The sequence below is a fragment of the Schistocerca gregaria genome, chromosome 4, assembly GCF_023897955.1.
Source record: "Schistocerca gregaria isolate iqSchGreg1 chromosome 4, iqSchGreg1.2, whole genome shotgun sequence".
Lineage (NCBI taxonomy): Eukaryota > Metazoa > Arthropoda > Insecta > Orthoptera > Acrididae > Schistocerca > Schistocerca gregaria.
This window is the reverse complement of record NC_064923.1, coordinates 38,817,425-38,835,820: the sequence shown is the minus strand read 5'-3', so window position 1 is coordinate 38,835,820 and position 18,396 is coordinate 38,817,425.

Here is an 18,396-nt window from a genome sequence, read left to right as displayed (position 1 = left end):
TGTTGATGAAATACAGAAAATGCATCGGGATTGAATACAACAAGCACCATGTCGACTTTTCTCCATGGGAGTAATGTCTCATACTGTCTAAGTTTTGATCCGTTCCTGAAAGACCAGTAGTAGTATCCGAAGCACATATGGAGGCATTATGTAGTCTGTGGACCTTCAGAGTATTGATGAAATACAGAAATTGCATCGGAATTGAATACAACAGGCGCCATGCAGAGTTTTCCCCAAGGGAGTAATGTCTCAAACTGTCTACTCTTTGATCGATTCCTGAAAGACCAGTAGTAGTATCCGAAGCATATCTAGAGGCATTCTGTAATCTGTGGACCTTCAGAGTGTTGATGAAATACCGAAATTGCTTCGGGATTGAATACAACACTCACCATGCCGACTTTACTCCTTGGGAGTAATGTCTCAAACTGTCAACGCTTTGATCGATTTCTGAAAGACAAATAGTAGTATCCGAAGCACATCTGGAGGCATACTGTAACCTCTGGACCTTCAGAATGTTGATGAAATAAAAAAATTGCATCGGGATTGATTACAACACGCACCATGCGGACTTCTCTCCATGGGAGAAATGTCTCAAACTATCTGCGCTTTCTTCGATGCCGGAAGACCTGTAGTAGTATCAGAAGCACATCTGGCGCCATATCTGTAATCTGTGGACCTTCAAAATGTTGATGAAATACAGACATTGCATCGGATTTGAATACAACACGCAACATGCCGACTTTTCCCCATGGCAGTAATGTTTCAAACTGTCTACGCTTTGATCGATTCCTGAAAGACCAGTAGTAGTATCCGAAGGACATATGGTGGCATTCTGTAATCTGTGGAACTTCAGAGTGTTAATGAAATACAGAAAATGCATCGGGATTGAATACAACACGCACCATGCCGACTTTTCTCCATGAGAGTAATGTCTCAAACTGTCTACTCTTTGATCGATTCCTGTAGGACCAGTAGTAGTATCTGAAGCACATCTGGAGCCATTATGTAATCTGTGGACCTTAAGAGTATTGATGAAATACATAATTTGCATCGGAATTTAACACAACACGCACCATGCAGACTTTTCTAGATGGGAGTAATGTCTCAAACTGTCTACGCTTTCATCGATTCCTGGAAGACCAGTAGTAGTATCCGAAGCACATCTGGAGGCATTCTGTAATCTGTGGACCTTCAGAGTATTGGTGAAATAGAGAAATTGCATCGGGATTGAATACAACAAGCACCATGTCGACTTTTCTCCATGGGAGTAATGTCTCATACTGTCTAAGTTTTGATCCGTTTCTGAAAGACCAGTAGTAGTATCCGAAGCACATATGGTGGCATTATGTAGTCTGTGGACCTTCACAGTATTGATGAAATACAGAAATTGCATCAAAATTGAATACAACACGCACCAAGCCGACTTTTCTCCATGTGAGTAATGTCTCAAACTGTCTACGCTTTGATGGATTCCTGAAAGACCAGTAGTAGTATCTGAAGCACATCTGGAGCCATTATGTAATCTGTGGACCTTCAGAGTATTGATGAAATACATAAATTGCATCAGAATTTAACACAACACGCACCATGCAGACTTTTCTAGATGGGAGTAATGTATCAAACTGTCTACGCTTTCATCGATTCCTGAAAGACCAGTAGTAGTATCCGAAGCACATCTGGAGGCATTCTGTAATCTGTGGACCTACAGAGAATTGGTGAAATACAGAAATTGCATCGGGATTGAAAACAACAAGCACCATGTCGACTTTTCTCCATGGGAGTAATGTCTCATACTGTCTAAGTTTTGATCCGTTCCTGAAAGACCAGTAGTAGTATCCGAAGCACATATGGAGGCATTATGTAGTCTGTGGACCTTCAGAGTATTGATTAAATACAGAAATTGCATCTGAATTGAATACAACAGGCGCCATGCAGACTTTTCCCCATGGGAGTAATGTCTCAAACTGTCTACTCTTTGATCGATTCCTGAAAGACCAGTAGTAGTACCCGAAGCATATCTGGAGGCATTCTGTAATCTGTGGACATTCAGAGTGTTGATGAAATACCGAAATTGCTTCGGGATTGAATACAACACTCACCATGCCGACTTTTCTCCTTGGGAGTAATGTCTCAAAATGCCTACGCTTTGATCGATTTCTGAAAGACAAATAGTAATATCCGAAGCACATCTGGAGGCATTCTGTAACCTCTGGACCTTCAGAATGTTGATGAAATACAAAAATTGCATCGGGATTAAATACAACACGCACCATGCGGACTTCTCTCCATGGGAGAAATGTCTCAAACTATCTGCGATTTCTTCGATGCCGGAAGACCTGTAGTAGTATCAGAAGCACATGTGGTGCCATATCTGTAATCTGTGGACCTTCAAAATGTTGATGAAATACAGACACTGCATCGGATTTGAATACAACACGCAACATGCCGACTATTCCCCATGGGAGTAATGTTTCAAACTGTCTACGCTTTGATCGATTCCTGAAAGACCAGTAGCAGTATCCGAAGCACATCTGGAGGCATTCTGAAATCCGTGGAACCTTAGAGTGTTGATAAAATACAGAAATTGCATCGGAATTGAATACAACACGCACCATGCCGACTTTTCCCCATGGGAGTAATGTTTCAAACTGTCTACGCTTTGATCGATTCCTGAAAGGCCAGCAGTAGTATCCGAAGCACATCTGGAGGCATTCTGAAATCTGTGGAACTTCGGAGTGTTGATAAAATACAGAAATTGCATTGGATTGAATACAACACGCCTTATGCGACTTTTCTCCAAGGGAGTAATGTCACAAACTGTCTACGCTTTGATCAATTCCTGATTGTCCAGTAGTAGTATATGAAGCTCATGTGGAGGCATTCTGTAGTCTGGGGAACTTCACAGTGTTGATGAAATACAGAAAATGAATCGGGATTGAATACAACACTTACCATGCCGACATTTCTGCATGGGAGTAATGTTTCAAACTGTCTACTCTTTGATCGATTTTTGAAAGACCAGTAGTAGTATCCGAAGCACATCTGGAGGTATTGTGTAATCTGTGTACCCTCAGAGTGCTGATGAAATACAGAAATTGCATCGGGATTGAATACAACACGCACAATGGCGACTTTTATAGATGGGAGTAATGTCTCAAACTGTCTATGTTTTGATCGATTCCTGAGAGACCTGTAGTAGTATCCGAAGCACATCTGGAGGCACTCTGTGATCTGTGGACATTCAGGGTGTAAATGAAACACAGAAATTGCATCGGGATTGAATTCAACACGCACCATGCCAACTTTTCTTCATGGGACTAATGTCTCAAACTGTCTACACTTTGACAGATTCCTGAAAGACCAGTAGTAGTATCCGAAACACATCTGGAGGCATTCTGGAATTTGTTGACCTTCAGAGTGTTGATGAAATACAGAAATTGCATTGGGATTGAATACAACACGCACCATGCCGACTTTTCTCCATGGGAGTTATGTCTCAACCTCTCTACGCTTTGATCGATTCCTGAAAGACCAGTAGCAGTATCCGAAGCACATCTGGAGGCATTCAGTTATCTGTGGACCTTCAGAGTGTTGATGAAACACAGAAATTGAATCGGGATTAAATACAACACGCACCATGCCGACTTTTCTTCATAGGAGTCATGTCTCAAACTGTCTACGTTGTGATCGATTCCTGAAAGACCAGTAGTAGTATCTGAAGCACATCTGGAGGTATTCTGTAATCTGTGGACCTGCAGAGTGCTGAAGAAATACAGAAATTGCATCTGGATTGAATACAACACGCACCATGCCGACTTTTCCCCACGGGGGTAATGTCTCAAACTGTCTACTCTTTGATCGATACCTGAAAGACCAGTAGTAGTATCCGAAGCACATCTGGAGGTATTCTGTAATCTGTGGACCTGCAGAGTGCTGAAGAAATACAGAAATTGCATCTGGATTGAATACAATACGCCTCATGCCGACTTTTCTCCATGGGAGTAATGTCACAAACTTTCTACGCTTTGATGGATTCCTGAATGACCAGTAGTAGTATCTGAAGCTCAGGTGGATTCATTCTGTAATCTGTGGAACTTCTCAGTGTTGATGAAATACAGAAAATGCATCAACATTGAATACAACACGCACCATGCCGACTTTTATCCATGAGAGTAATGTCTCAAACTGTGTACTCTGTGATCGATTCCTGAAAGACCAGTAGTTGTATCCGAAGCACATCTTTAGGCATTCTGTAATCTGTGGAACTTCAGAGTGTTGATAAAATACAGAAATTGCATCGTGATTGAATACATCACGCACCATGCCTCCTTTTCTCCATGGGAATAATGCCACAAATTGTCTATGCTTTGATCGATTCCTGAATGACCTGTAGTTGTATCCGAAGCACATGTGGTGGCCATCTGTAATCTGTGGACCTCCAGAGTGTTGATGAAATACAGAAATTGCATCGGGATTGAATACAACACGCACCATGCCGACATTTATCCATGGGTGTAATGTCTCAAAATGTCTATGCTTTGATCGATTCCTGAAAGACCAGTAGTAGTATCCGAAGCACATCTGGAGGCACTCTGTGATCTGTGGACATTCAGAGTGTAATTGAAACACAGAAATTGCATCGGGATTGAATACAACACGCACCATGCCAACTTTTCTTCGTGGGACTAAAGTCTCAAACTGTCTACGCTTTGACAGATTCCTGAAAGACCAGTAGTAGTATCCGAAACACATCTGGAGGCATTCTGGAATTTGTTGACCTTCAGAGTGTTGATGAAACACAGGTATTGAATCGGGACTGAATACAACAAGCACCATGCCGACTTTTCTCCATGGGAGTAATGTCACAAACTTTCTATGCTTTGATGGATTCCTGAATGACCAGTAGTAGTATCTGAAGCTCATGTGGATTCATTCTGTAATCTGTGGAACTTCACAGTGTTGATGAAATACAGAAAATGCATCTGGATTGAATACAACACGCACTATGCCCACTTTTCACCATGGGAGTAATGTCTCAAACTGTCTACGCTTTGATCGATTCCATAAAGACCAGTAGTAGTATCCGAAGCACTTCTGGAGGAATTCTGAAATATGTGGAACTTCAGAGTGTTGATAAAATAAAGACATTGCAACACGCACCATGCCGACTTTTCCCCATGGGAGTAATGTCTCAAACTGTCTACTCTTTGATCGATTCCTGAAAGACCAGTAGTAGTATCCGATGAACATCTGGATGCACTCAGTGATCTGTGGACCTTCAGAGTGTTGATGAAACACAGATATTGCATCGGGATTGAATACAACACGCACCATGCGGACTTTTCTCCATGGGAGTAATGACTCAATCTGTCTACGCTTCGATCGATTCCTGACAGACCAGTAATAGTATCCGATGAACATCTGGATGCACTCAGTGATCTGTGGACCTTCAGAGTGTTGATGAAACACAGAAATTGCATCGGGATTGAATACAACACGCACCATGCCGACTTTTCTTCATGGGAGTCACGTCTCAAATTGTCTTCGCTTTGATCTATTCCAGAAAGACAAGTAGTAGTATCCGAAGCACATCTGGAGGCATTCTGTAATCTTTGGACCTTCAGAATGTTGATGAAATACAAAAATTGCATCGGGATTGAATACAACATGCACCATGCGGACTTTTCTGCATGGGAGAAACGTCTCAAACTATCTGCGCTTTCTTCAATGCCGGAAGACCTGTAGTAGTATCAAAAGCACATCTGGCGCCATTCTGTAATCTGTGGACCTTCAAAGTTTTGATGAAATACAGAAATTGCATCGGAATTGAATACAACACGCATCATGCCGACTTTTCCCCATGGGAGTAATGTTTCAAACTGTCTACGCTTTGATCGATTCCTGAAAGACCAGTAGTAGTATCCGAAGCACATCTGGATGCACTCAGTGATCTGTGGAACTTCAGTGTGTTGATAAAATACAGAAATTGCATCTGGATTGAATAAAACACGCACCATGCCGACTTTTCCCCATGGGAGTAATGTCTCAAACTGTCTACTCTTTGATCGATTCCTGAAAGACCAGTAGTAGTATCCGAAGCACATCTGGAGTCATTCTATATTCTGTGGAACTTCAGAGTGTTGATAAAATACAGAAATTGCATCGGGATTGAATACATCACGCACCATGCCGACTTTTCTCCATGGGAGTAATGCCACAAATTGTCTACGCTTTGATCGATTCCTGAAAGACCAGTAGTAGTATCCGAAGCACATCTGGAGGCATTCTGTAAACTGTGGAACTTTAGAGTGTTTATGAAATACAGAAATCGCTTTTGAATTGAATACAACACGCACAATGCCGAGTTTTCTCCATGGGAGTAATGTCTCAAACTGTCTACGCTGTGATCGATTCCTGAGAGACCAGTTGTAGTACACGAACCACATCTGGATGCATTATGTAATCTGTGGACCTTCAGAGTATTGACGAAATACAGAAATTGCATCGGAATTTAACACAACACGCACCATGCCGACTTTTCTCCATGGGAGTAATGTCTCAAACTGTCTACGCTTTGATCGATTCCTGAAAGACCAGTAGCAGTATCCGAAGCACATCTGGAGGCATTCTGTAATCTGTGGACCTTCAGAGTGTTGATGAAACACAGAAATTGAATCGGGATTGAATACAACAAGCACCACGCCGACTTTTCTCCATGAGAGTAATGTCTCAAACTGTCTACGCTTTGATCGATTCCTGAAAGACCAGTAGTAGAATCTGAAGCACATCTGGAGGCATTCTGATATCTGTGGATCTTCAGACTGTTGATAAAATACAGAAATTGCATCTGGATTGAATACAACACGCCTCATGCCTACTTTTCTCCATGCGAGTAATGTCACAAACTTTCTACGCTTTGATGGATTCCTGAATGACCAGTAGTAGTATCTGAAGCACTTCTGGAGGAATTCTGAAATATGTGGAACTTCAGAGTGTTGATAAAATAAAGACATTGCAACACGCACCATGCCGACTTTTCCCCATGGGAGTAATGTCTCAAACTGTCTACGCTTTGACCGATTCCATAAAGACCAGTAGTAGTATCCGAAGCACTTCTGGAGGAATTCTGAAATATGTGGAACTTCAGAGTGTTGATAAAATAAAGACATTGCAACACGCACCATGCCGACTTTTCATCATGGGAGTAATGTCTCACACTGTCTACTCTTTGATCGATTCCTGAAAGACCAGTAGTAGTATCCGATGAACATCTGGAGGCACTCAGTGATCTGTGGACCTTCAGAGTGTTGATGAAACACAGAAATTGCATCGGGATTGAATACAACACGCCTCATGCCTACTTTTCTCCATGCGAGTAATGTCACAAACTTTCTACGCTTTGATGGATTCCTGAATGACCAGTAGTAGTATCTGAAGCTCATGTGGATTCATTCTGTAATCTGTGGAACTTCACAGTGTTGATGAAATACAGAAAATGCATCGGAATTTAACACAACACGCACCATGCCGACTTTTCTCCATGGGAGTAATGTCTCAAACTGTCCACGCTTTGATCGATTCCTGAAAGACCAGTAGCAGTATCCGAAGCACATCTGGAGGCATTCTGAAATCTGTGGAACTTCAGAGTGTTGATAAAATACAGAAATTGCATCTGGATTGAATACAACACGCACCATGCCGACTTTTCCACATGGAAGTAATGTCTCAAACTGTCTACGCTTTGATCGATTCCATAAAGACCAGTAGTAGTATCCGAAGCACTTCTGGAGGAATTCTGAAATATGTGGAACTTCAGAGTGTTGATAAAATAAAGACATTGCAACACGCACCATGCCGACTTTTCCCCATGGGAGTAATATCTCAAACTGTCTACTCTTTGATCGATTCCTGAAAGACCAGTAGTAGTATCCGATGAACATCTGGAGGCACTCAGTGATCTGTGGACCTTCAGAGTGTTGATGAGACACAGAAATTGCATCGGGATTGAATACAACACGCACCATGCGGACTTTTCTCCATGGGAGTAATGACTCAATCTGTCTACGCTTTGATCGATTCCTGACAGACCAGTAGTAGTATCCGATGAACATCTGGATGCACTCAGTGATATGTGGACCTTCAGAGTGTTGATGAAACACAGAAATTGCATCGGGATTGAATACAACACACACCATGCCGACTTTTCTTCATGGACGTCACGTCTCAAATTGTCTTCTCTTTCATCGATTCCAGAAAGACAAGTAGTAGTATCCGAAGCACATCTGGAGGCATTCTGTAATCTTTGGACCTTCAGAATGTTGATGAAATACAAAAATTGCATCGGGGTTGAATACAACATGCACCATGCGGACTTTTCTCCATGGGAGAAACGTCTCAAACTATCTGCGCTTTCTTCAATGCCGGAAGACCTGTAGTAGTATCAAAAGCACATCTGGCGCCATTCTGTAATCTGTGGACCTTCAAAGTTTTGATGAAATACAGAAATTGCATCGGAATTGAATACAACACGCATCATGCCGACTTTTACCCATGGGAGTAATGTTTCAAACTGTCTACGCTTTGACCGATTCCTGAAAGACCAGTAGTAGTATCCGAAGCACATCTGGAGGCATTTTGAAATCTGTGGAACTTCAGTGTGTTGATAAAATAGAGAAATTGCATCTGGATTGAATACAACACGCACCATGCCGACTTTTCCCCATGGGAGTAATGTCTCAAACTGTCTACTCCTTGATCGATTCCTGAAAGACCAGTAGAAGTATCCGAAGCACATCTGGAGTCATTCAATATTCTGTGGAACTTCAGAGTGTTGATAAAATACAGAAATTGCATCGGGATTGAATACATCACGCACCATGCAGACTTTTCTCCATGGGAGTAATGCCACAAACTGTCTACGCTTTGATCGATTCCATAAAGACCAGTAGTAGTATCCGAAGCACTTCTGGAGGAATTCTGAAATATGTGGAACTTCAGAGTGTTGATAAAATAAAGACATTGCAACACGCACCATGCCGACTTTTCCCCATGGGAGTAATATCTCAAACTGTCTACTCTTTGATCGATTCCTGAAAGACCAGTAGTAGTATCCGATGAACATCTGGAGGCACTCAGTGATCTGTGGACCTTCAGAGTGTTGATGAAACACAGAAATTGCATCGGGATTGAATACAACACGCACCATGCGGACTTTTCTCCATGGGAGTAATGACTCAATCTGTCTACGCTTTGATCGATTCCTGACAGACCAGTAGTAGTATCCGATGAACATCTGGATGCACTTAGTGATCTGTGGACCTTCAGAGTGTTGATGAAACACAGAAATTGCATCGGGATTGAATACAACACGCACCATGCCGACTTTTCTTCATGGAAGTCACGTCTCAAATTGTCTTCGCTTTGATCGATTCCAGAAAGACAAGTAGTAGTATCCGAAGCACATCTGGAGGCATTCTGTAATCTTTGGACCTTCAGAATGTTGATGAAATACAAAAATTGCATCGGGGTTGAATACAACATGCACCATGCGGACTTTTCTCCATGGGAGAAACGTCTCAAACTATCTGCGCTTTCTTCAATGCCGGAAGACCTGTAGTAGTATCAAAAGCACATCTGGCGCCATTCTGTAATCTGACTACCTTCAAAGTTTCGATGAAATACAGAAATTGCATCGGAATTGAATACAACACGCATCATGCCGACTTTTCCCCATGGGAGTAATGTTTCAAACTGTCTACGCATTGACCGATTCCTGAAAGACCAGTAGTAGTATCCGAAGCACATCTGGAGGCATTTTGAAATCTGTGGAACTTCAGTGTGTTGATAAAATAGAGAAATTGCATCTGGATTGAATACAACACGCACCATGCCGACTTTTCCCCATGGGAGTAATGTCTCAAACTGTCTACTCTTTGATCGATTCCTGAAAGACCAGTAGTAGTATCCGAAGCACATCTGGAGTCATTCAATATTCTGTGGAACTACAGAGTGTTGATAAAATACAGAAATTGCATCGGGATTGACTACATCAGGCACCATGCTGACTTTTCTCCATGGGAGTAATGCCACAAACTGTCTACGCTTTGATCGATTCCTGAAAGACCAGTAGTAGTAGCCGAAGCACATCTGGAGGCATTCTGTAAACTGTGGAACTTCAGAGTGTTTATGAAATACAGAAATCGCATCGGAATTGAATACAACACGCACAATGCCGAGTTTTCTCCATGGGAGTAATGTCTCAAACTGTCTACGCTGTGATCGATTCCTGAGAGACCAGTTGTAGTACACGAACCACATCTGGATGCATTATGTAATCTGTGGACCTTCAGAGTATTGATGAAATACAGAAATTGCATCGGAATTTAACACAACACGCACCATGCCAACTTTTCTCCATGGGAGTAATGTCTCAAACTGTCTACGCTTTGATCGATTCCTGAAAGACCAGTAGCAGTATCCGAAGCACATCTGGAGGCATTCTGTAATCTGTGGACCTTCAGAGTGTTGATGAAACACAGAAATTGAATCGGGATTGAATACAACAAGCACCATGCCGACTTTTCTCCATGGGAGTAATGTCTCAAACTGTCTACGCTTTGATCGATTCCTGAAAGACCAGTAGTAGAATCTGAAGCACATCTGGAGGCATTCTGATATCTGTGGATCTTCAGAGTGTTGATAAAATACAGAAATTGCATCTGGATTGAATACAACACGCCTCATGCCGACTTTTCTCCATGCGAGTAATGTCACAAACTTTCTACGCTTTGATGGATTCCTGAATGACCAGTAGTAGTATCTGAAGCTCATGTGGATTCATTCTGTAATCTCTGGAACTTCACAGTGTTGATGAAATACAGAAAATGCATCGGAATTTAGCACAACACGCACCATGCCGACGTTTCTCCATGGGAGTAATGTCTCAAACTGTCTACGCTTTGATCGATTCCTGAAAGACCAGTAGCAGTATCCGAAGCACATCTGGAGGCATTCTGCAATCTGTGGACCTTCAGAGTGTTGATGAAACACAGAAATTGCATCGGGATTGAATACAACACGCACCATGGCGACTTGTCTCCATGGGAGTAATGTCTCAATCTGTCTACTCTTTCATCGATTCCTGAAAGACCAGCAGTAGTATCCAAAGCACATCTGGAGGCATTCTGAAATCTGTGAAACTTCAGAGTGTTGATAAAATACAGAAATTGCATCTGGATTGAATACAACATGCACAATGCCGACTTTTCTCCATGGGTGTAATGTCTCAAACTGTCTACGATTTGATCAATTCCTGGAAGACCAGTAGTAGTATCGGAAGCACATCTGGAGGCATTCTGTAATCTGTGGATCTTCAGAGTGTTGATGAAACACATAAATTGCATCGGGATTGAATACAACACGCACCATGCCGACTTTTCTTCACGGGAGTAATGTCCCAAACCGTCTACGCTTTGATCTATTCCTGAAAGACCAGTAGTAGTATCCGAAGCACATATGGAGGCATTATGTAATCTGTGGACCTTCAGAGTATTGATGAAATACAGAAATTGCATCGGAATTGAATACAACACGCACCAGGCCGACTTTTCTCCAAGGGAATAATGTCTCAAACTGTCTACGCTTTGATCGATTCCTGAAAGACCCGTAGTAGTATCCGAAGCACATCTGCAGGCATTCCGAAATGTGTTGAACTTGAGAGTGTTGATGAAATACAGAAAATGCAACGGGATTGAATACAACAGGCAACATGTCGACTTTCCTCCATGGGAGTAATGTCTCAAACTGTCTACGCTTTGATCGATTCCTGAAAGACCAGTAGTAGTATCCGAAGCACATGTGGTGGCATTCTGTAATATGTGGACCTTCAGAGGGTTGATGAAATACAGAAATTGCATCGGGATTGAATACAACACGCACCAGGCCGACTTTTCTCCAAGGGAATAATGTCTCAAACTGTCTACACTTTGATCGATTCCTGAAAGACCCGTAGTAGTATCCGAAGCACATCTGGAGCCACTCTGTTATCTGTGGACCTTCAAAGTGTTAATGAAACACAGAAATTGCATCGGGATTGAATACAACAAGCACCATGCTGACTTTTCTCCATTGGAGTAATGTCTCAAACTGTCTACGCTTTGATCGATTACTGAAAGACCTGTAGTAGAATCCGAAGCACATCTGGAGGCATTCTGGAATCTGTGGAACTTCAGAATGTTGATAAAATACAGAAATTGCATCTGGATTGAATACAACACGCACCATGCCGACTTATTCCCATGGGAGTACTGTCTCAAACTGTCTACTATATGATCGATTCCTGGTACAGCAGTAGTAGTACCCGAAGCACATCTGGAGACATTCTGAAATCTGTGGAACTTCAGAGTGTTGATAAAATACAGAAATTGCATCTGGATTGAATACAACACGCACCATGACGACTTTTCAGAATTGGAGTTATGTCTCACACTGTCTACTCTTTGATCGATTCCTAAAAGACCAGTAGTAGTGTCCGAAGCACATCTGGAGGCATTCCGAAATCTGTGGACCTTCAGAGTGTTGATAAAATACACAATGCATCTGGATTGAATACAACACGCACCCTGCTGACTTTTCCCCAAGGGAGTAATGTCTCAAACTGTCTACTCTTTGATCGATTCCTGAAAGACCAGTAGTAGTATCCGAAGCACATCTGGAGGCATTCCGAAATGTGTTGAACTTGAGAGTGTTGATGAAATACAGAAAATGCATGGGGATTGAATACAACAGTCAACATGTCGACTTTTCTCCATGGGAGTAATGTCTCAAACTGTCTACGCTTTGATCGATTCCAGAAAGACAAGTAGTAGTATCCGAAGCACATCTGGCGCCATTCTGTAATCTGAGTACCTTCAAGGTTTTGATGAAATACAGAAATTGCATCGGAATTCAATACAACACGCACCATGCCGACTTTTCCCCATGGGAGTAATGTTTCAAACTGTCTACGCTTTGATCGATTCCTGAAAGACCAGTAGTAGTATCCGAAGTACATCTGGAGGCATTCCGAAATGTGTTGAACTTGAGAGTGTTGATGAAATACAGAAAATGCATCGGGATTGAATACAACAGGCAACATGTCGACTTTTCTCCATGGGAGTAATGTCTCAATCTGTCTACGCTTTGATCGATTCCTGAATTACCAGTAGTAGTATCCGAAGCACATCTGGAGGCATTCTGTAATCTGTGGAATTTCAGAGTGTTGATGAAACACAGAATTTGCATCGGGATTGAATACAACATGCACCATGTCGACATTTCTCCATGGGGGTAATGTCTCAAACTGTCTACGCTTTGATCAATTCCTGAAAGACCAGTAGTAGTATCGGAAGCACATCTGGAGGCATTCTGTAATCTGTGGATCTTCAGAGTGTTGATGAGAGACAGACATTGCATCGAGATTGAATACAACACGCACCATGCATACTTTTCTTCACGGGAGTAATGTCCCAAACTGTCTACGCTTGGATCGATTCCAGAAAGACCAGTAGTAGTATCCGAAGCCCATCGGGAGGCATTATGTAATCTGTGGACCTTCAGAGTATTGATGAAATACAGAAATTGCATCGGAATTGAATACAACACGCACCATGCCGACTTTTCTTCATGGGAGTCATGTCCGAAACTGTCTACGCTTTGATCGATTCCTGAGAGACCAGTTGTAGTATCCAAAACACATCTGAAGGCATTCTGAAATCTCTGAAACTTCAGAGTGTTGATAAAATACAGAAATTGCATCTGGATTGAATACAACACGCACAATGCCGACTTTTCTCCATGGGAGTAATGTCCCAAACTGTCTACGCTTTGATCGATTCCTGAAAGACCAGTAGTAGAATCCGAAGCACATCTGGAGGCATTCTGAAATTTGTTGACCTTCAGAGTGTTGATGAAATACAGAAATTGCATTGGGATTGAATACATCACGCACCATGCCGACTTTTCCCCATGGGAGTAATGTTTCAAACTGTCTACGCTTTGATCGATTCCTGAAAGATCAGTAGTAGTATCCGAAGCACATGTGGTGGCATTCTGTAATATGTGGACCTTCAGAGGGTTGATGAAATACAGAAATTGCATCGGGATTGAATACAAAACGCACCAGGCCGATTTTTGTTTAAGGGAATAATGTCTCTAACAGTCTACGCTTTGATCGATTCCTGAAAGACCCGTAGTAGTATCCGAAGCACATCTGGAGCCACTCTGTTATCTGTGGACCTTCAAAGTGTTAATGAAACACAGAAATTGCATCGGGATTGAATACAACAAGCACCATGTGGACTTTTCTCCATTGGAGTAATGTCTCAAACTGTCTACGCTTTGATCGATTCCTGAAAGAGCTGTAGTAGAATCCGAAGCACATCTGGAGGCATTCTGAAATCTGTGGAACTTCAGAATGTTGATAAAATACAGAAATTGCATCTGGATTGAATACAACACGCACCATGCCGACTTATCCCCATGGGAGTACTGTCTCAAACTGTCTACTATATGATCGATTCCTGGAACAGCAGTAGTAGTATCCGAAGCACATCTGGAGACATTCTGAAATCTGTGGAACTTCAGAGTGTTGATAAAATACAGAAATTGCATCTGGATTGAATACAACACGCACCATGAGGACTTTTCAGAATTGGAGTTATGTCTCACACTGTCTACTCTTTGATCGATTCCTAAAAGACCAGTAGTAGTGTCCCAAGCACATCTGGAGGCATTCCGAAATCTGTGGACCTTCAGAGTGTTGATAAAATACACATTGCATCTGGATTGAATACAACACGCACCCTGCTGACTTTTCCCCGAGGGAGTAATGTCTCAAACTGTCTACTCTTTGATCGATTCCTGAAAGACCAGTAGTAGTATCCGAAGCACATCTGGAGGCATTCCGAAATGTGTTGAACTTGAGAGTGTTGATGAAATACAGAAAATGCATGGGGATTGAATACAACAGGCAACATGTCGACTTTTCTCCATGGGAGTAATGTCTCAAACTGTCTACGCTTTGATCGATTCCAGAAAGACAAGTAGTAGTATCCGAAGCACATGTGGCGCCATTCTGTAATCTGAGTACCTTCAAGGTTTTGATGAAATACAGAAATTGCATCGGAATTCAATACAACACGCACCATGCCGACTTTTCCCCATGGGAGTAATGTTTCAAACTGTCTACGCTTTGATCGATTCCTGAAAGACCAGTAGTAGTATCCGAAGCACATCTGGAGGCATTCCGAAATGTGTTGAACTTGAGAGTGTTGATGAAATACAGAAAATGCATCGGGATTGAATACAACAGGCAACATGTCGACTTTTCTCCATGGGAGTAATGTCTCAATCTGTCTACGCTTTGATCGATTCCTGAAAGACCAGTAGTAGTATCCGAAGCACATCTGGAGGCATTCTGTAATCTGTGGAATTTCAGAGTGTTGATGAAATACAGAATTTGCATCGGGATTGAATACAACATGCACCACGTCGACATTTCTCCATGGGGGTAATGTCTCAAACTGTCTACGCTTTGATCAATTCCTGAAAGACCAGTAGTAGTATCGGAAGCACATCTGGAGGCATTCTGTAATCTGTGGATCTTCAGAGTGTTGATGAAAGACAGACATTGCATCGAGATTGAATACAACACGCACCATGCATACTTTTCTTCACGGGAGTAATGTCCCAAACTGTCTACGCTTGGATCGATTCCAGAAAGACCAGTAGTAGTATCCGAAGCCCATCGGGAGGCATTATGTAATCTGTGGACCTTCAGAGTATTGATGAAATACAGAAATTGCATCGGAATTGAATACAACACGCACCATGCCGACTTTTCTTCATGGGAGTCATGTCCGAAACTGTCTACGCTTTGATCGATTCCTGAGAGACCAGTTGTAGTATCCAAAGCACATCTGGAGGCATTCTGAAATCTCTGAAACTTCAGAGTGTTGATAAAATACAGAAATTGCATCTGGATTGAATACAACACGCACAATGCCGACTTTTCTCCATGGGAGTAATGTCCCAAACTGTCTACGCTTTGATCGTTTCCTGAAAGACCAGTAGTAGAATCCGAAGCACATCTGGAGGCATTCTGAAATTTGTTGACCTTCAGAGTGTTGATAAAATACAGAAATTGCATTGGGATTGAATACATCACGCACCATGCCGACTTTTCCCCATGGGAGTAATGTTTCAAACTGTCTACGCTTTGATCGATTCCTGAAAGACCAGTAGTAGTATCCGAAGCACATGTGGTGGCATTCTGTAATATGTGGACCTTCAGAGGGTTGATGAAATACAGAAATTGCATCGGGATTGAATACAACACGCACCAGGCCGACTTTTCTCCAAGGGAATAATGTCTCAAACTGTCTACGCTTTGATCGATTCCTGAAAGACCCGTAGTAGTATCCAAAGCACATCTGGAGCCACTCTGTTATCTGTGGACCTTCAAAGTGTTAATGAAACACAGAAATTGCATCTGGATTGAATACAACAAGCACCATGCTGACTTACCTCCATTGGAGTAATGTCTCAAACTGTCTACGCTTTGATCGATTCCTGAAAGACCTGTAGTAGAATCCGAAGCACATCTGGAGGCATTCTGAAATCTGTGGAACTTCAGAATGTTGATAAAATACAGAAATTGCATCGGGATTGAATACAACACGCACCATGCCGACTTATCCCCATGGGAGTACTGTCTCAAACTGTCTACTATATGATCGATTCCTGGTACAGCAGTAGTAGTATCCGAAGCACATCTGGAGACATTCTGAAATCTGTGGAACTTCAGAGTGTTGATAAAATACAGAAATTGCATCTGGATTGAATACAACACGCACCATGACGACTTTTCAGAATTGGAGTTATGTCTCACACTGTCTACTCTTTGATCGATTCCTAAAAGACCAGTAGTAGTGTCCGAAGCACATCTGGAGGCATTCCGAAATCTGTGGACCTTCAGAGTGTTGATAAAATACACATTGCATGTGGATTGAATAAAACACGCACCCTGCTGACTTTTCCCCAAGGGAGTAATGTCTCTAACTGTCTACTCTTTGATCGATTCCTGAAAGACCAGTAGTAGTATCCGAGGCACATCTGGAGGCATTCCGAAATGTGTTGAACTTGAGAGTGTTGATGAAATACAGAAAATGCATGGGGATTGAATACAACAGGCAACATGTCGACTTTTCTCCATGGGGTAATGTCTCAAACTGTCTACGATTTGATCGATTCCAGAAAGACAAGTAGTAGTATCCGAAGCACATCTGGCGCCATTCTGTAATCTGAGTACCTTCAAGGTTTTGATGAAATACAGAAATTGCATCGGAATTCAATACAACACGCACCATGCCGACTTTTCCCCATGGGAGTAATGTTTCAAACTGTCTACGCTTTGATCGATTCCTGAAAGACCAGTAGTAGTATCCGAAGCACATCTGGAGGCATTCCGAAATGTGTTGAACTTGAGAGTGTTGATGAAATACAGAAAAAGCATCGGGATTGAATACAACAGGCAACATGTCGACTTTTCTCCATGGGAGTAATGTCTCAATCTGTCTACGCTTTGATCGATTCCTGAAAGACCAGTAGTAGTATCCGAAGCACATCTGGAGGCATTCTGTAATCTGTGGAATTTCAGAGTGTTGATGAAATACAGAATTTGCATCGGGATTGAATACAACATGCACCATGTCGACATTTCTCCATGGGGGTAATGTCTCAAACTGTCTACGCTTTGATCAATTCCTGAAAGACCAGTAGTAGTATCGGAAGCACATCTGGAGGCATTCTGTAATCTGTGGATCTTCAGAGTGTTGATGAAAGACAGACATTGCATCGAGATTGAATACAACACGCACCATGCATACTTTTCTTAACGGGAGTAATGTCCCAAACTGTCTACGCTTGGATCGATTCCAGAAAGACCAGTAGTAGTATCCGAAGCCCATCGGGAGGCATTATGTAATCTGTGGACCTTCAGAGTATTGATGAAATACAGAAATTGCATCGGAATTGAATACAACACGTACCATGCCGACTTTTCCCCATGGGAGTAATGTTTCAAACTGTCTACGCTTTGATCGATTCCTGAAAGACCAGTAGTAGTATCCGAAGCACATGTGGTGGCATTCTGTAATATGTGGACCTTCAGAGGGTTGATGAAATACAGAAATTGCATCGGGATTGAATACAACACGCACCAGGCCGACTTTTCTCCAAGGGAATAATGTCTCAAACTGTCTACGCTTTGATCGATTCCTGAAAGACCCGTAGTAGTATCCGAAGCACATCTGGAGCCACTCTGTTATCTGTGGACCTTCAAAGTGTTAATGAAACACA